The sequence below is a fragment of the Apium graveolens genome, chromosome 1 (genome assembly GCF_009905375.1).
Source record: "Apium graveolens cultivar Ventura chromosome 1, ASM990537v1, whole genome shotgun sequence".
Taxonomy (NCBI): domain Eukaryota; kingdom Viridiplantae; phylum Streptophyta; class Magnoliopsida; order Apiales; family Apiaceae; genus Apium; species Apium graveolens.
In genome coordinates this window covers 64,096,435-64,115,309 of record NC_133647.1, presented here as the reverse complement: position 1 = coordinate 64,115,309, position 18,875 = coordinate 64,096,435, and the positions used below count along the sequence as shown (strand labels likewise).

The window sequence follows — 18,875 nt, the reverse complement described above, 5'->3', positions numbered from 1 at the left end:
GCAATCAGGAATGCTCTTACTCAGTTTGCTCAGCAAACTGGAGAATCTCTGTGTGAGGCTTGGGATCGATATAAGGAGATGCTAAGGAAGTGTCCACACCATGGCATGCCTGATTGGTAGATTATAAACTTTTTCTACAATAGACTGGGGGCTACTTCTAGACCCATGCTCGATGCAGCATCAGGAGGAGCCTTGTAGGCTAAGAGCTACAATGAAGCTTATGAATTGATCGAACTGATAGCTGCTAATGAATATCAGAATCCTTCTCAGAGGCTAACTCAAAGTAAAGTACCAGGAATTCTGGAGTTGGATGTAGCAACTGCTATAGCTGCCCAGCTTAAGGCTTTGACGATGAAGGTTGACACTTTGGCTAATTACGGAGTTAATCAAATTACTAGTGTCTGTGAGCTTTGTGCTGGTGCCCATGAGACTAATCAGTGTGCTATTTCTAGTGAATCAGCTCAGTTCGTGAGCAACTTTCAGCGATCACAATAACCTGTGCCAGCCACATATCATCCTAACAACCATAATCATCCTAATTTCAGCTGAAGCAACACTCAGAATGCGGTTCAACAGCCTTATCAGCAGTACCCAGAAAAGCAGTACAACCCCCTAGTTTTCAGCAACTGCAATATGCACCAAGTCAGCAACTTCAGCTGCAACAAGCTAATGAAAAATCTGAATTAGAGGAGTTGAAGCTTATGTGCAAAAGCCAAGCTGTTTCTATCAAGACCTTGGAAAATCAAATTGGAAAAATTTCCAATGCCTTGCTAAATCGTCAACCTGGTACACTACCTAGTGACACTGAAGTACCAGGAAAGAGGGAAGCTAAGGAGCAGGTAAAGGCAATCACTTTGAGGTCTGGGAAGGTTGTAAATCCCGATGAAACTCAAGTTTTGGAGGAAGAAGCTGGGGCTGAAGAAGTAGTAAAACAGCAGGAAGCAGAAGTGGAACCAAGGAAGACTACTGTTGAGCACACTCCTCTTGAGGGTAATACAGGGGAGAAACAGATCTATCCTCCACCGCCTATTCCTATGTGGCTGCAGAAGAAAAAGCTGGATAAGCAATTTGAGAAGTTTCTGGAGGTGTTCAAGAAACTTCATTATTAACATACCTTTCGCTGAGGCTCTTGAGCAGATGCCTAGTTACGCAAAGTTTATGAAAGGTATTCTCTCTCGAAAAATGAAGCTAGATGATTTAGAGACTATTGCTCTCACGAAGGAATGTAGTGCTGTGCTACAACAAAAGTTGCCTCCAAAGCTAAAAGATCTAGAAAGCTTCACTATTCCGTGCACTATTGGAAAAGTGTCTTTCGACAGATGCTTATGTGACTTGAGAGCTAGCATCAATCTGATGCCTTTGTCAATCTTCAAGCAGTTGGACTTGCCTGATCCAAAACTGACTTATATGACTTTGCAGTTGGCCGATCGTTCTATTACATATCCGCGAGGTATTGTGGAGGATGTCTTGGTCAAGGTTGATAAACTCATCTTCCCTGCTGATTTCGTGATTCTTGATTTTGAGGAGGATAAAAAGATTCCCATAATCTTGGGAAGACCTTTTCTGGCGACTGGCCGTACCTTGATAGATGTACAGAAGGGTGAGCTTACAATGCGAGTGCTGGATCAGGATGTAACTTTTAATATGTTCAATGCCATGAAGTTCCCTACGGAAAATGAGGAGTGCTTAAAAGTGGAGTTGGTTGATTTCGTGGTTACTTCAGAACTTGATCAATTGCTAAGGTCTGATGCCTTAGAGAAGGCCTTGTTGGGGAATTCCGATAGTGAAGATGATGAAGGGGATGAACAGTTGCAATTTATGAATGCTTCTTCCTGGAAGAGGAAGATTGATATGCCGTTTGAATATCTGGGAATGGAGGAGTTGAACAAATCTCCAAAATGCCTCAAGCCATCTATTGAGGAAGCTCCCACTCTTGAGTAGAAACCACTACCTGAACATTTGAGGTATGCTTTTTTGTGGATGCATCTACTCTGCCTATGATTATTGCATCTGACCTTTCAGGTAGTGATGAGGAAAAACTCTTGAGGATTCTAAGAGAGTTCAAATCGGCAATCGGTTGGACCATAATAGATATTAAGGGAATCAATCCTTCATATTGCATGCACCAAATTCTGCTAGAGGAAGGTAGCAAGCCTACGGTTGAGTAGCAAAGAAGACTTAATCCAATCATGAAGGAAGTAGTAAAGAAGGAAATTCTTAAGTGGCTGGATGCATGGATTATCTATCCCATTTCTGACAGTTCTTGGGTGAGTCCAGTTCAGTGTGTACCGAAGAAAGGAGGTATTACAGTAGTTGCTAATGAGAAGAATGAGCTCATCCCTACTCGAACAGTCACGGGATGGAGAGTTTGTATGGACTACAGGAAGCTGAACAAGGCCACTAGGAAGGATCACTTCCCTTTGCCTATCATTGACCAGATGCTCGACAGGTTGGCTGGTCATGAGTACTACTATCTTCTGGATGGCTATTCAGGTTATAATCAGATTTGTATCGCTCCAGAGGATCAGGAGAAGACTACCTTCACTAGTCCATTTGGTACTTTCACCTTCAGATGAGTTTCTTTTGGTCTGTGTTGTGCACCAGCCACATTTCAGAGATGTATGATGGCCATCTTCTCTGATATAATTGACCAGAATGTGGAGGTGTTCATGGACGACTTCTCTGTATTTGGAAATTCTTTTGATGAATGTTTGCAGAATCTTGGAAACGTTCTCAAGAGGTATATTGAGACCAATTTAGTTCTCAATTGGGAGAAATATCACTTTATGGTGTGACAGGGCATTATTCTTGGGCACAACGTTTCTAGTAAGGGACTTGAGGTGGACAAAGCCAAGGTGAGGGTCATTGAAAATCTTCCTCCACCTATTTCTGTTAAGAGAATTTGCAGTTTTGTTGGTCATGCGGGTTTCTATAGGTGTTTCATCAAGGACTTCTCTAAGATTTCGAAGCCATTGTGCAGTTTGGTAGAGGAAGATGTCCCTTTAAAGTTTGGTGACGAGTGCCTTGCCGCTTTTGAGACGTTGAAAAAGAGTTTAATCACGACACCTGTCATAACTACACCTGACTGGAATGAACCTTTTGAGATGATGTGCGATACAAGTGACTATGCAGTTGGAGCAGTTCTTGGGCAGAGAAAGAATAACATATTTCATGTGGTCTACTATGCTAGTAAGACCCTAAATGGTGCTCAATTGAATTATACTAATACGGAGAAAGAACTTTTGGCTATTGTCTATGGTTTTGAGTAATTTCGATCTTATCTGCTTGGGATGAAGGTGATAGTTTTCATTGATCACGATGTAATTCGTTATCTTATCTCGAAGAAGGACTGGAAGCCTAGATTGATCAGATGGGTTCTGTTGCTTCAAGAATTTGAATTAGAGATCAAGGACAGAAAATGGACTGAAAATCAAGTTGCTGATCATCTCTCGCGTTTAGAGAATCCTAATGCTACTTCATTGGATAAGACATAGATAAATGAGTCTTTTCCCGATGAGCAGCTGTTTGGAGTGCAAGAAGAAGAACCGTGGTTTGCAGATATTATGAACTACCTTGTGAATAATATCATGCCTCCCGACTTATCTTATGCTCAAAGGAAGAAGTTTCTATATGAAGTGAAGTGGTATATGTGGGATAAACCATTTCTTTTTCGACAATGAGCTGACCAAATCATCAGGAGATGTATTCCTTACAGTGAAACGGGGGTGGGGGGGTCTTGCGAGATAGCCACTCAACAACTTATGGAGGACATTATGGTGGAGAAAAGACAGAAGCTCGTATTCTTCAAGCAGGTTTCTTTTGGCCAACCTTATTTACAGATGCTCATCAGTTCATTTTAAAATGTGATCGATGTCATCGAGTGGGTAATATGTCCAAGAGGGATGAGATGCCTCTTAATGTGCTTCTCAAGGTTGAAGTCTTTGATGTTTGGGGAATTGACTTCATGGGGCCATTTGTCTCATCTTGTAACAATCAATATATTTTGTTGGTGGTCGATTATGTCTCGAAATGGGTTGAAGTTAAGGCGTTGCCAACAAATGATGCAAAAGTAGTGCTTAATTTTCTTCACAAGCAAATATTCACTAGGTTTGGAACTCCAAGAGTCATAATCAGTGATGAGGGGTCACATTTTTGCAATCGCAAGTTCACTACTATGATGTAAAGGTATAATATAAATCATCGCATTGCTATGGCTTATCATCCTCAGACAAATGGTCAAGTTGAGGTATCTAACAGAGAGATCAAGCATATTCTAGAAAAAAATGTGTATCCATCAAGGAAAAATTGGTCTTTGAAGCTTGATGAAGCTGTTTGGGCGTATAAAACAGCCTACAAGACTCCATTGGGAATGTCGTCGTTTTAGTTGCTGTATGGTAAGGGATTTCATCTGCTGGTGGAGCTAGAGCATAAAGCGTATTGGGCTTTGAAGAAGTTGAATCTGGACTTGGATGCAGTTGGAAAGAAGAGGATGCTTCAATTGAATGAACTCGACGAGTTTCGACTTCAGGCTTATAAGAACAACAAAACGTATAAGGAGAAAGTCAAGAGGTGGCACGATAGGGGTCTAGTGCTCAAATCATTTATGTCGGGGCAACAAATTCTTTTATTTAACTCTCGTCTTCGTCTTTTTCCTGGAAAGTTGAAGTCAAGGTGGTCAGGGACGTTTGTTATCAAAATTGTATTTTCATATGGAGTGGTGGAGATTTTTGAGAATGATCAGGGCCAAGCATTCAAGGTAAATGGTCAGAGGTTAAAGCATTACTATGGTGACATAGAAAACCGCGAGGTGGTTAGTGCCATTTATTTTTCGTTTGATCTCGCATTTCAACGTCGAGCTAACGATGTAAAACAAGCGCTTCTTGGGAGGCAACCCAAGTTGGTTGTACATTAGTAGGTAGAGGAAGCAAGAAGAAAGGAGAAAAACACAAAAAATCAGAAAAAGAAAAAAATTCAGGGCCAACTTAGAACGCGGCCGCGCTGTTTTTCCAGAAACCAAGCTATTAAGCTGTGAATTGATGTGTTTGTACTCAAGTTGTTAAGTGTTTTAACGCGTTTTCTAGTGTTTTTGTATTTTAGGCATTATCTAGGTAATCAGGTGAATTAACATTATTTTGGTGCTAATTTGGTGTCAAGGTGGTGTTGGAATATAAGCTCGTGGAAAGACGACTCGAAGCAGCAAAGAAATTAGAAATCTGAAGTTTTTTCCCGAGGTACGGCGCACCCACGCTGGTCAAGCGCGCGACCGTGCCAGGATGTCAGAAAGGCAGCGCGCCCGTGCTGTGATAGCGTGCGGCCGCGCCGGTGCGAATTCAAAGAATCTTGATTCTATTATAATTACAATTGGAGGACTTCTGGATTGTATGGGGCTGCTATATATATTCAAATAAAGGACGTTTTCAAGAGAGAGACGTACCAGAGCGCAAGGAGAGCCGTTGTAACACCCCCAAATCCGGGGTCGGGGATCCGGGTTGTCACGAGTTCCATTTCCCTTAATAACACCCAATCTTAATAATTACTCAATTACTCTGTACTGTGACCCCACAATAAACACACACACCACACGTTATAGTCTCAGAGATGAACATCCAAAAATAACCACAAGTCATTTTATTCCACAATTATCTGCCCATACACCTTAAAAGGTTTTCTGAATAAATTTACATTTCTTTGCCATTATTACAATTCATAAATATACATAAATCTGGTACATCAAAAGTTGAAAGCCTAGCCTATTGGTAGTTCCTACCTCAGCTACGGCGGCATCGATGCTTCTAGAAAACTGCGGAACGTCTCCTAATCGCTTGGGAATCGGGAGCTTGGTCCTGTTCATCTTTTCTATCTGTTGTTGTGTGAGGAAAAAAGAAAGCAAGGGTGAGCAGCAAGCCCACCAAAATAATATGTATAATGATTAACAATATGAGCCTTCTCATAGTACTCATGAAAGTCTTGGTCAAAAGAAATGAACCAAGTTTGATATCTTAATGCGATGAAGTCGCAAAATATTCAGTATATATACATATATACTTTTCAAAATATTGGAAGTCCTCTTCCATGCATAATACACACAAAGTTCCAGTGTATAACTGTATAAAAAATATCGTTGCAAGGTGATCTCATATATCTAACCTTGTCTCAACGTTTTTCTGAAAATCTTTGTCATCCATAAGACAATTATTAACTAGATATAAGTTTAAAAGATGAAGTTACCAAATACTTCACTACACTTATATCATTTATAAAGCTACTTGAACTACCATTGTTCAAAGTATAATGAGCTTTCAACAGTTCATCACATAGATGAGACTACAAGACAAGATTTGAATAGATTAAATCTTTAAAACATTATTAAAGGAAATGAAGTTATGACATACTTCATTAAGTGCTGATATATATATATATATATCCACATATATATCTTCCTTTATACATTTCCTGAAAACCTCTGCCATGTAAAGTATGAACAGAATTGCAATATCCAATAAATTTGGAAAGGAAAAGAATTTTGGCATAAACCAGATATCTTGCTGATCAGGCAAAGATACCCATAAGTAACCTTTTCTACTAGTAGATGGACGAATTCCCCACTGGTCATCACCCTGGTCGTAATAGGACCTTATGCTGGACTGCCACTCAGCCACTTATGCATTTGATGGACTCCCACTGAGCCACTTACACTATCATGGACGCCCACTGAGCCCATGTTGCTTATGCCGACTCAATAGATGGACTTACTTCCCGAACGTTGGGTAAGTAATCAATTCATTTACCAAAACTGCAACCTTGTTGCGAATATAAAATACACCACAGAGCCGGATCCCTCAGGTTTTGAGCGAGTATTTAAATCCCCTTAAAAAGGAAGATCTTAAATATAAAAATGAGTTTTGGGATCCGCTCTAACTTTTAAAAATCATTTTGAAGACTCGAAAACACTTTAAAGAGTGTTTGGAGTAATACTGATTTATTAAAATAAATCAGTCCCGATATGAAAGGAATATCTGAATATTATTATTTAAATAATATTCCCATAAAAATAATTGAGGTAGAAGTTGGAAAACTGATACTTGAATGAATAGCAAATAACCAAAGATATACTTATACGAAAGTACTATCTTTATTTGAATAATCGAAAATAAGTTTGATTATCGAAAAATTATTCTTTAATAAAATAAAGAATATTATTTAGTAAATAATCGGAGTCATAAGTCCTCGAATGAATATTCAAAATAATATTCATTAAATAGAATAAACAGAGTCATAAGTCCTCGAATGAATATTCAAAGTAATATTCATTAAATAGAATAAACAGAGTCATAAGTCCTCGAATGAATACTATAATTAATATTCATGAAATAAAGGAGTCATACATCCTCAAATGAATATCCAATTAATAATCATTAATAATATAAACTGAGTCATAAGCCCTCGAATGAATATTCAAATAATATTCAATAATAAAATAAAGTTAAATTATCGAATAAACCTTATTCGATTAATATATAACCATATATATATAAATATATATATATATTATCCTCGGGAACATCGACTCCCGGTTTAGAAATATGTTTTCACCTTTGGGTCCCTATACTAAGGGTATATGCAAATTACCGCTATCCTCTAGCATAGGTATTATCAACTGAATCAACAGATATATATGGAAAGAATACGAAACAGGCATGCATATATATATATATATACCATAGCAGCATGTTTCAATATATTGCAACATTTGCTAATTAACCAACATGCATCTATCGCAAGATAATGCATATACATATTTACATCACAACAACAGTTATAACGGGTAGAAAACTTGCCTGAGCGACTGGGGGTTACGAATGGCTCGGGACGAGTCTGGTAACCTATAAGCAACAAGTAAGTTGGAATTAAACCAAAGTCACTTGTAAATCTATACTCTAGCCAACTCAGACTCTAACGCTCGTTTTGCGCTTACTGATTCTCTTAAGTCACTTGAGTACCCTCGGCTCCACCATTTTTAATAATTTAACCTTTACGAGTTTTAAGGCGATTCCTTCGCGAGTGTCTTACCAACTGCCTAACACACTTACCATAAATGTTTCATACATTAATTAACCCTTTTTGGTCTTTAACCTATGTTTCAAAGTAAGGCGAGGGGAAAAGTTTCGTTCGCGAAATGCCGTTACTTGAAACGGTCGTTTCTCCTAAACCGTACATCGGAATCGAATGAACTACATATCAAAACGAAGCTCGTAACACGAGCTATCTAGACATGGCAATGGTCATAATCTAGCAGGGGGTTCTCGGGTCCTAATGTTATGCACAAAAACAGTCTAAAGAAAATCGGACGTTACGACGGCTATGTTTACGCGATTTCCCAATTTAAAACCATTCAAAACCAACCCAATTCAACCTCAAATCCAACATACAACCAACATCCATCCTTATCACATCATAACAACCCCAACCAATTCAATTTTAACATTCATACTTATGCCTAAGCTTGAATTTAACTATACTACATTCTTTTAACCAAAACAACAAGATTTACCATTCCATTTCAATACCATTTCAATCCCAAACTCTAAATCACAAACATTAAGCTACAATATCACCATACTAATCAAAATCATCTTATAATACATAGGAATCTAGGGTTTGGAGATGATATACCTTCCTTGAAGTGGTGCGAGGAGCTAGGAAGCCTTAAGAAGCTTTGAGAAGTCTTAGGAATGCTTGGATCTTCAAGGAAAACAAGAAAAATTTCAAGTTAAAAAACTTGAAAACACTATTCATTATCTTCTTCTTTGATTAAATGAAGAAGATTGAGAAGGAATTGATGGCTTAAACTCATGATATAGCCCTAACTAAGCATAAAGATGATTAGGGAATTAACTCACCAATTTAGGAGGCTTGGATCTTGAGTTTTGAATTTCTTGCCCTTTTGCAATAGTAAAAGCCGAGAGCATGAAGAACAATGCCTTGGTTTCTTTTTGATTTTGATGAAAAATGATTTGCTTGGCTTGGTTGGTTTGATTTTTGTGTTTGTTTTAGTAAATTACCTAGTTGTCCTTGATTTTGTGTGGTTAAAAAGCCACCACATCTCCTTCCTTCCCATGTCATGCTTGTGTCATCCTCATGATGTCATCCTCCCCTCCTTGTCCTCTTCTCATTGGTTGGGTGACATCATCCTCTCTAATCCCTTTGATTAACTTCCTAATTGTTTGCCTAATGACCGCTGATCTGTTACACGGTTCGCTTAACTTTCATTTTCGTTTATCGTTTGAAGGATCATACCCGGGATCTTATTACTTAGGTTCCCTTAACCTTTCTCAATACATTATTTTCCTTTTTATGATCCTCTCTTATAATCCTTTAATTTAAATCCTTCGTATCCTGTTAGCTTATACTCAATTCTCTCCGTATCTAGTGTATTTCCGGGAAAAATCAAAGTGTTCGGAATTGGATTCTGACGATCTTTACATACACTCATATATCATATAGAGTACTGATAAAATCTCAGAATATCCATAACAGAACCCCTACATAGTGTGGCATGAAAAGTTTCCTCATTCAGCTAAAACACTATTCACAAGGGTTACAAAAAGTTCAAAATTTTGGGGGTTATTACAGTATCCCCTCCTTAAAAGGATTCCGTCCCGGAATCAAATTGAAAATAAATAGGGATACTCTCTTAGCATTGCACTTTCTAACTCTCGAGTAAATTTTCCCACATTGTGGTCCTACCACCAAACTCCGCCTAGTTTGATAACCCTTCTCCTAAGTACTTGTTCCTTTTCACTCTATAACCCTTCCTGGTTGCTCCATATAGGTTACGTCTGGTTGCATGTCTATGCGCTCATATGCCCCTATTTATCTGGCATCCGAATTACACTTTCTTAACATTGATACGTGAAACACGTTATGACTTGCTACATGTTCTGGGGTAAGGCTAGCTCATACGCTAACTTCCCAATACTTCTTAATATATCCAAGGGTCCGACAAATTGTGGACTTAGCTTTCCTTTCTTTCCGAATCTCATCAATCCTTTCCAAGGGTTTCCAAGGGGATACCTTTAACAACACTAGGTCCCCTACTTCCTATTCTTTGTCCTTTCGTGTCAAATCAACATACTTCTTATGTCCATCTTGGGTTACTACCAGCCGTCCTCTAATTAGATCTATTATATCCCTGGCCCTTTGGACTACTGCGGGTCCGAGCATCTTGCGCTCTACAACTTCATCCTAACATAAGGGAAATCGACATTGTCTTCCCTCAAGGATCTCATAAGGCGATATCTCATTACTGACATATGATCTATTGTCGTAAGAAAACTCAATCCGTGTTAGGTGATCATTCCAAATTCTTTCAAGTCTATTGCACAGACTCTCATTATAGCTTTTAGCATTAGAACTTTTGCTTCTCAATACCCATTCTTTTCCAGTTCGTAATCGCTACTACCTTCCGTTCCTAATATTATACGGGTTATACTTTTGCTCACTAGCGTTCTATAACCTTTTAATAACCACGTCAACCTTAGTATCACGAATGTGTTTCCATTCCGCATACTACCACGACTTTATTACTCCTTTTTCAGTTGTTTCTATTTTCCAAAATTTGATCAATCAAATAGAAGTAAAGGAATTTGTTGAGAGATCACTATGATCAAGAACACTTGTTATATCGCATAGTTAGTACAGAAGGTGGCCAGCCTTTGGTACTTGACAAGCAATTAAACAATAGCTGGTATCCTACTCGGCTTCTATCACACAGATAGATAGTCATTCGGCAATACCTCCCCTTCTGGAAGGGTTGTTCTTCTCAGTTTACATGAAATGAAAAGAAGAGAAAAGAACGAACTGAAGAGAATTGTATATATGAAAAAAAATATTGCCATAAAATATCTGGCTTGGAACCTACCTCTGAATTATAGAGGTTTGTCATAGGAGAACAAAACATATATGTATATATATCAACATCAAGTATTATCGCATCGCATTTCACATGCTTAAATTTTTTTGTTATTCCGTCCATCATTCTATGGACCCATGCTCTTCCTCGAGCTTATACTCAATCACCTATGAAACTCCCTCGATATCGAAAATCGAATCTGGAATCTCATTTTATACATCATCGTTAATAGAATTCTATGCTTGCACCGCAACCTTCCTCGTATAGTAATATGACTCTCTATTGATAAGAAAGAATAATATTCAATAGGTAGATACTCTACTTAATTAGTCTATCAAAGATAACTTATACACTACCACGACCCGATTAGTGGTACTCAATCTCAACACCCATTCCAATACAACTCTCACAGTTGTAATCAGCTCATTACTCACAGAATCATTGCTGCCTTACTATGGTCCACCACTGACCTACTGTAGTCATTCATTTTCCATGAAGTCTTAATAGCTAACCATATGGAGTCCATACATCTCGTATCTAATTCTCCTAAGGAGTTAACATAACCACCAATCACAATTCATGAAGAACACTCCAAACTCTGACGTACTTTCATGACATGAAGTAGATAAAATTGCAGAAGAGTTTCAATCAAAGTAATGATAGCAGGTTAATACCATTCTTAATCATATGCCTTCGATAGAAGACTTAACTCAAAGGTTCGTTTAGTCCTTTTGAAACATGGTCCAGGCTCATTCTCAAGATAGTACCTTCTAAGATAGATAGCCCGCTAATGGCGATTACACGAATTAAACCTTTACCCAACTACTATTACGGTTGAGTATTGCACAGTCATCAGAAGGAATGTCAATCTTCCGAACCGTAATACAACCTTCCCGGCTTCAACCATCATCACTGTATTCCTTTGGCACACGCACCTATAATTATCCTCTTACCTTTAAAGTGTCGGCCACCTCTTTGGCCTTTCCTGATAGTAAAATTTCCTTACAGTCAATGTCATTTTAACCACCTCCAAATAAATTTTCTACCTTATTTCAATCACAGCTTATGTGAAAATGCTTTTCTTTAATATCTGATGAGTTAAATAAAAAAAAATATCACCATTTTTCCATAAGTTATTGCCTCAATCTTAGAGGTTAATCACTGTCACGACTGACTCTCAATCATACTTAGAACATCTTTTATCTTAGGTCCTAATTGCCCTGAACAATTTCGACCTTTACTGGTTCGATTCATACTTTCTCGTGGTTTAACACGTGCCTCACTTGGCAACATTATAATTACGTCATATTTCCTTTATCAACATTTCTATTCTTGAGAATTTTGAATATTACCTTTCTCCTTGTAAAACCTCTAAGGTTATCCTTCAATCGTTCCTCCTGTATTCCCTAGATACAGGGCATATCACAATACCATTTACTAATACTAGAACCATTGTCTATATTCTTCTGAAAAATTTCTCCACTGATTCTTAAAGGTTGTTGTTACCTTAACCCTTTCCCAATCATACTGTCAAAACTCATACTGTCCCTATTAAGGGTGACATGCCAACCTTTATGCAGTCCCCTAGGATTCATTTTAAGTTACCAATGTTCTATCCTTAATTCCACCTTTAAAAGGTACCTACATCCTTCCATGGATAAATCAAGTCATATATCCTTGATAGATTATCTTATTCATCATTCCCACCTCGATAGTCTATACCTAACTTCATAATAGCATCCTTATTCAAATTGAGGTCAATCCATATGGCCTCCAAAAGATAACAATGGTCATCCGCTTTTCTTTCCTGATTTGGTAATGATAACATGGATGTTCTGGAAGATATTAGTCATGCTCAACGTGAACTTCTTCTTAATAATTCCTTATTTACTTTTGTTGTTTATCTCAACAGTCATCTCAATGTTGGGATACCTCTCATACCTGGCGTCTCCCTTTCTGAGTATCGAGCCACCGGTCTTACATTTCACATTATTGAAGGTCACTTCCTTCATCCAATTTTCCTACTTTCTTACTTTCTTGTCTCCTTAGTCTATCCGCGTCTTATTATTTATCCTTCGAACTATCTAAAGGTTTCCTTGAATCCTCCCAACTTAAAGGGGATAAAATGTACATAACTCGTATGCCTTCAACCATCAACTTTAACTCATGGTGAATCACCCTCATACCAATGATTACATACTTTCCTATTTCTATTACTACGAGTCTTTAGGGTTTCCTCATACCCGACTCCCTTATCATACCTCAAACTCTATTGCCTTTATATCCCTTTCCACTTCAGTTCCTTTTTATTTCCCTTTCTCTTATCATTATTTCATGAACCAACACAACATAAGCATTGATTTCAAACATCCCGTCATTCTGGATTCGTGTCCTTAGAACGAATCTTGACAACTTTTACAACTTAGATTCATAATTCATCATACTCGTCTGCCTTTGTTCTGGCTCTAAAGCTTTTACTCTATCTCTATAACCTTGGGAAGTACTTTCCTGAAAACAATTGACTGAACTTAAATCAGTTTATTATAATCTCTTGCTCCGTGCCTTCCTTGGTCTTTCACCAGCGGGTGGTCTCTCTCTTAGGAGGGTAAGTGATAAAAACAGTCTTTTGTGATTCGTCAATCATTTAGAATCTCAAATGATTCCTATATTTCCTTTAGCCAGGCTCTTGCCTCGACTGGGTCAGCTTGTTCCTTGGAACTCTGAGAGCTTAGCGACTTAGAGGTCCTGAAAGAATTTCACACCACATTGTTTCCTCAAGGTGGTGGTTGGGAATAAAATATAAGTTCTGTTTAGACAGGTTCATGAATATCCGTATAGGAGTACCGGCTCGGGTCTCCTTATCTCGCTCGACTTCTGCTGTTTTAGTCTAAATATTTCTTCCTACTCCCCATAATTGGGGTCATCTTTTAATTTAAAATCTTCATTTTCCACTTTATTATATTCCGGGTTCTTTATATCTTAATTGCGACCTCCCTGATTATCACATTCAAGGTTTCCCCCTAATCTTATTCCTTGTGGGGGCATATTACTTGGAAAATTTTGAGAATCTCCGGATATTTGTCTTACTTACTTTGCTTAAGTCTTCCCCTCGTTTAGTCCTTGCACGATTGCAAATTATGAATTCTCAAGTTCGATAAACTTCATGACACTCTCTTAAGTGTTAATAGAGCAATTAACAATGTGATTTTATCACAAACAAACTGATCTGAACTGAAATTAACGAATATATACATGACCATTTGTTCGAGGGTACAACAACTGAACATATTAAAGAGGATTACATCATATGAACTTATCGCTCCTATCCCAAAAGTACTACCATAGATAGTCATCTCGTCATTAAAACTAATCATTCATAACTTAGGCTAATCCTCCAAAAGCGGTGCTACATGAAACCCTTGTTTGATTGCTCTGGCTCTGCACACTACCATGGATTAAGAGATCCGAGCACGCACGACATCCCTAACCTGCTCCATCACAGAGGTGATGAGGTCTAAGATAGTCGCAAGTAGAGCTGGATCAACCTGACCCTCAAGATGGCCTCTAGCTGTAACACGGGTGGTAGCCTCAATCCTTTCCATGCTATACGCTAATCCTGCCGGAAGTATCCCACCCTCAATCCTTGGTGCAGTAAGTCGATCCAACAGATCACTCCTAACATTCCGGGCCTCTGACAGGCCACCCAAAGTCATATGATAATCAGCGATAAGAGAAGCCTGAGTGGTAGCATCTAGCAGTCCATGGGGTGCAGGTGGTGCAGACCCAGGAGATCCAAATGGATAACCAAGCAAGGTATCAGGTGACAATGGTGCAGGGGATAAAGGTGGCATTTCCTCAGTATGTGCTGGGCTCTGTACAGGGGAGGGAACATGAATTGGTGGAACCTCATGGATGTCTACAGGAGCCTCTGGAAGAGGGTCTGATACTGGTATAATTGGGGTCGTGGAAGGCCCCACTCCTTCTGCCCTCATTAACCTTTGTGCCCTTGGTAACTCTTCATCCTCTAGTGCCACCCTCGCGGCCATTCTTGCTCTGGTAGTCGCCCTGACTACGGTCATCTGTTCCTCAGCGGTCCTCTCTTCATTCTCATCAGGATCCTCTATGAGATCCTCCTCAGCCACAATCCTTTCCAGAATAACATCCTCAACCGCAACATTCTCTATCTGAACCTCATCCGGTCCCTCATTAGGGTACTCCATCGGATTCACAATTTGATCTCCAACTTGTAATAAAACATCCTCATGCTGATGCTCCTGAACCTCAAGGTTCGGTGCCCCGCTGCCCTATACGAGAATGAACTATGTTACTATCACGATACTTATAAGGGTTCCCGTAAGGGTTTTAACTGTCAGTGCTACGTTAGGTAGCCCGACTATGAACTTGGCAAGAGTTCTTATTATCTTAGTGAACTTATTATCTTAACGTCACATCATCTCTGAGGTTTATAACGCTTGGCTCTGATACCATTTCTGTAACACCCCCAAATCCGGGGTCGGGGATCCGGGTTGTCACGAGTTCCATTTCCCTTAATAACACCCAATCTTAATAATTACTCAACTACTCTGTACTGTGACCCCACAATAAACACACACACCACACGTTATAGTCTCAGAGATGAACATCCAAAAATAACCACAAGTCATTTTATTCCACAATTATCTGCCCATACACCTTAAAAGGTTTTCTGAATAAATTTACATTTCTTTGCCATTATTACAATCCATAAATATACATAAATCTGGTACATCAAAAGTTGAAAGCCTAGCCTATTGGTAGTTCCTACCTCAGCTACGGCGGCATCAATGCTTCTAGAAAACTGCGGAACGTCTCCTAATCGCTTGCGAATCGGGAGCTTGGTCCTGTTCATCTTTTCTATCTGTTGTTGTGTGAGGAAAGAAGAAAGCAAGGGTGAGCAGCAAGCCCACCAAAATAATATGTATAATGATTAACAATATGAGCCTTCTCATAGTACGCATGAAAGTCTTGGTCAAAAGAAATGAACCAAGTTTGATATCTTAATGCGATGAAGTCGCAAAATATTCAGTATATATACATATATACTTTTCAAAATATTGGAAGTCCTCTTCCATGCATAATACACACAGAGTTCCAGTGTATAACTGTATAAAAAATATCGTTGCAAGGTGATCTCATATATCTAACCTTGTCTCAACATTTTTCTGAAAATCTTTGTCATCCATAAGACAATTATTAACTAGATATAAGTTTAAAAGATGAAGTTACCAAATACTTCACTACACTTATATCATTTATAAAGCTACTTGAACTACCATTGTTCAAAGTATAATGAGCTTTCAACAGTTCATCACATAGATGAGACTACAAGACAAAATTTGAATAGATTAAATCTTTAAAATATTATTAAAGGAAATGAAGTTATGACATACTTCATTAAGTTCTTATATATATATATATATCCACATATACATCTTCCTTTATACATTTCCTGAAAACCTCTGCCATGTAAAGTATGAACAGAATTGCAATATCCAATAAATTTGGAAAGGAAAAGAATTTTGGCATAAACCAGATATCTTGCTGATCAGGCAAAGATACCCATAAGTAACCTTTTCTACTAGTAGATGGACGAATTCCCCACTGGTCATCACCCTGGTCGTAATAGGACCTTATGCTGGACTTCCACTCAGCCACTTATGCATTTGATGGACTCCCACTGAGCCACTTACACTATCATGGACGCCCACTGAGCCCATGTTGCTTATGCCGACTCAATAGATGGACTTACTTCCCGAACGTTGGGTAAGTAATCAATTCATTTACCAAAACTGCAACCTTGTTGCGAATATAAAATACACCACAGAGCCGGATCCCTCAGGTTTTGAGCGAGTATTTAAATTCCCTTAAAAAGGAAGATCTTAAATATAAAAATGAGTTTTGGGATCCGCTCTAACTTTTAAAAATCATTTTGAAGACTCGAAAACACTTTACAGAGTGTTTGGAGTAATACTGATTTATTAAAATAAATCAGTCCCGATATGAAAGGAATATCTGAATATTATTATTTAAATAATATTCCCATAAAAATAATTGAGGTAGAAGTTGGAAAACTTATACTTGAATGAATAGCAAATAACCAAAGATATACTTATACGGAAGTACTATCTTTATTTGAATAATCGAAAATAAGTTTGATTATCGAAAAATTATTCTTTAATAAAATAAAGAATATTATTTAGTAAATAATCGGAGTCATAAGTCCTCGAATGAATATTCAAAATAATATTCATTAAATAGAATAAACAGAGTCATAAGTCCTCGAATGAATATTCAAAGTAATATTCATTAAATAGAATAAACAGAGTCATAAGTCCTTGAATGAATACTATAATTAATATTCATGAAATAAAGGAGTCATACATCCTCAAATGAATATCCAATTAATAATCATTAATAATATAAACTGAGTCATAAGCCCTCGAATGAATATTCAAAAAATATTCAATAATAAAATAAAGTTAAAGTTATCGAATAAACCTTATTCGATTAATATATAACCATATATATATAAAAAAATATATATATTATCCTCGGGAACATCGACTCCCGGTTTAGAAATATGTTTTCACCTTTGGGTCCCTATACTAAGGGTGTATGAAAATTACCGCTATCCTCTAGCATAGGTATTATCAACTGAATCAACAGATATATATGGAAAGAATACGAAACAGGCATGCATATATATATACCATAGCAGCATGCTTCAATATATTGCAACATTTGCTAATTAACCAACATGCATCTATCGCAAGATAATGCATATACATATATACATCACAACAACAGTTATAACGGGTAGAAAACTTGCCTGAGCGACTGGGGGTTACGAATGGCTCGGGACGAGTCTGGTAACCTATAAGCAACAAGTAAGTTGGAATTAAACCAAAGTCACTTGTAAATCTATACTCTAGGCAACTCAGACTCTAACGCTCGTTTTGCGCTTACTGATTCTCTTAAGTCACTCGAGTACCCTCGGCTCCACCATTTTTAATAATTTAACCTTTACGAGTTTTAAGGCGATTCCTTCGCAAGTGTCTTACCAACTGCCTAACACACTTACCATAAATGTTTCATACATTAGTTAACCCTTTTTGGTCTTTAACCTATGTTTCAAAGTAAGGCGAGGGGAAAATTTTCGTTCGCAAAACGCCGTTACTTGAAACGGTCGTTTCTCCTAAACCGTGCATCGGAATCGAACGAACTACATATCAAAACGAAGCTCGTAACACGAGCTATCTAGACATGGCAATGGTCATAATCTAGCAGGGGGTTCTCGGGTCCTAATGTTATGCACAAAAACAGTCTAAAGAAAATCGGACGTTACGACGGCTATGTTTACGCGATTTCCCAATTTAAAACCATTCAAAACCAACCCAATTCAACCTCAAATCCAACATACAACCAACATCCATCCTTATCACATCATAACAACCCGAACCAATTCAATTTTAACATTCATACTTATGCCTAAGCTTAAATTTAACTATACTACATTCTTTTAACCAAAACAACAAGATTTACCATTCCATTTCAATACCATTTCAATCCCAAACTCTAAATCACAAACATTAAGCTACAATATCACCCTACTAATCATAATAATCTTATAATACATAAGAATCTAGGGTTTGGAGATGATATACCTTCCTTGAAGTGGTGGGAGGAGCTAGGAAGCCTTAAGAAGCTTTGAGAAGTCTTAGGAATGCTTGGATCTTCAAGGAAAACAAGAAAAATTTCAAGTTAAAAAACTTGAAAACACTATTCATTGTCTTCTTCTTTGATTAAATGAAGAAGATTGAGAAGGAATTGATGGCTTAAACTCATGATATAGCCCTAACTAAGCATAAAGATGATTAGGGAATTAACTCACCAATTTAGGAGGCTTGGATCTTGAGTTTTGAAT

General features: G+C 37.9%; 1 non-coding gene across 1 annotated transcript; it reads right to left on the bottom strand.

Moving 5' to 3' along the window:
* LOC141680826 (small nucleolar RNA R71) lies at window positions 1–107 on the bottom strand. The gene has a single exon (XR_012558425.1). It is a non-coding gene; the product is annotated as a small nucleolar RNA R71 (small nucleolar RNA).
* Window positions 108–18,875: the final 18,768 nt, after the last annotated feature.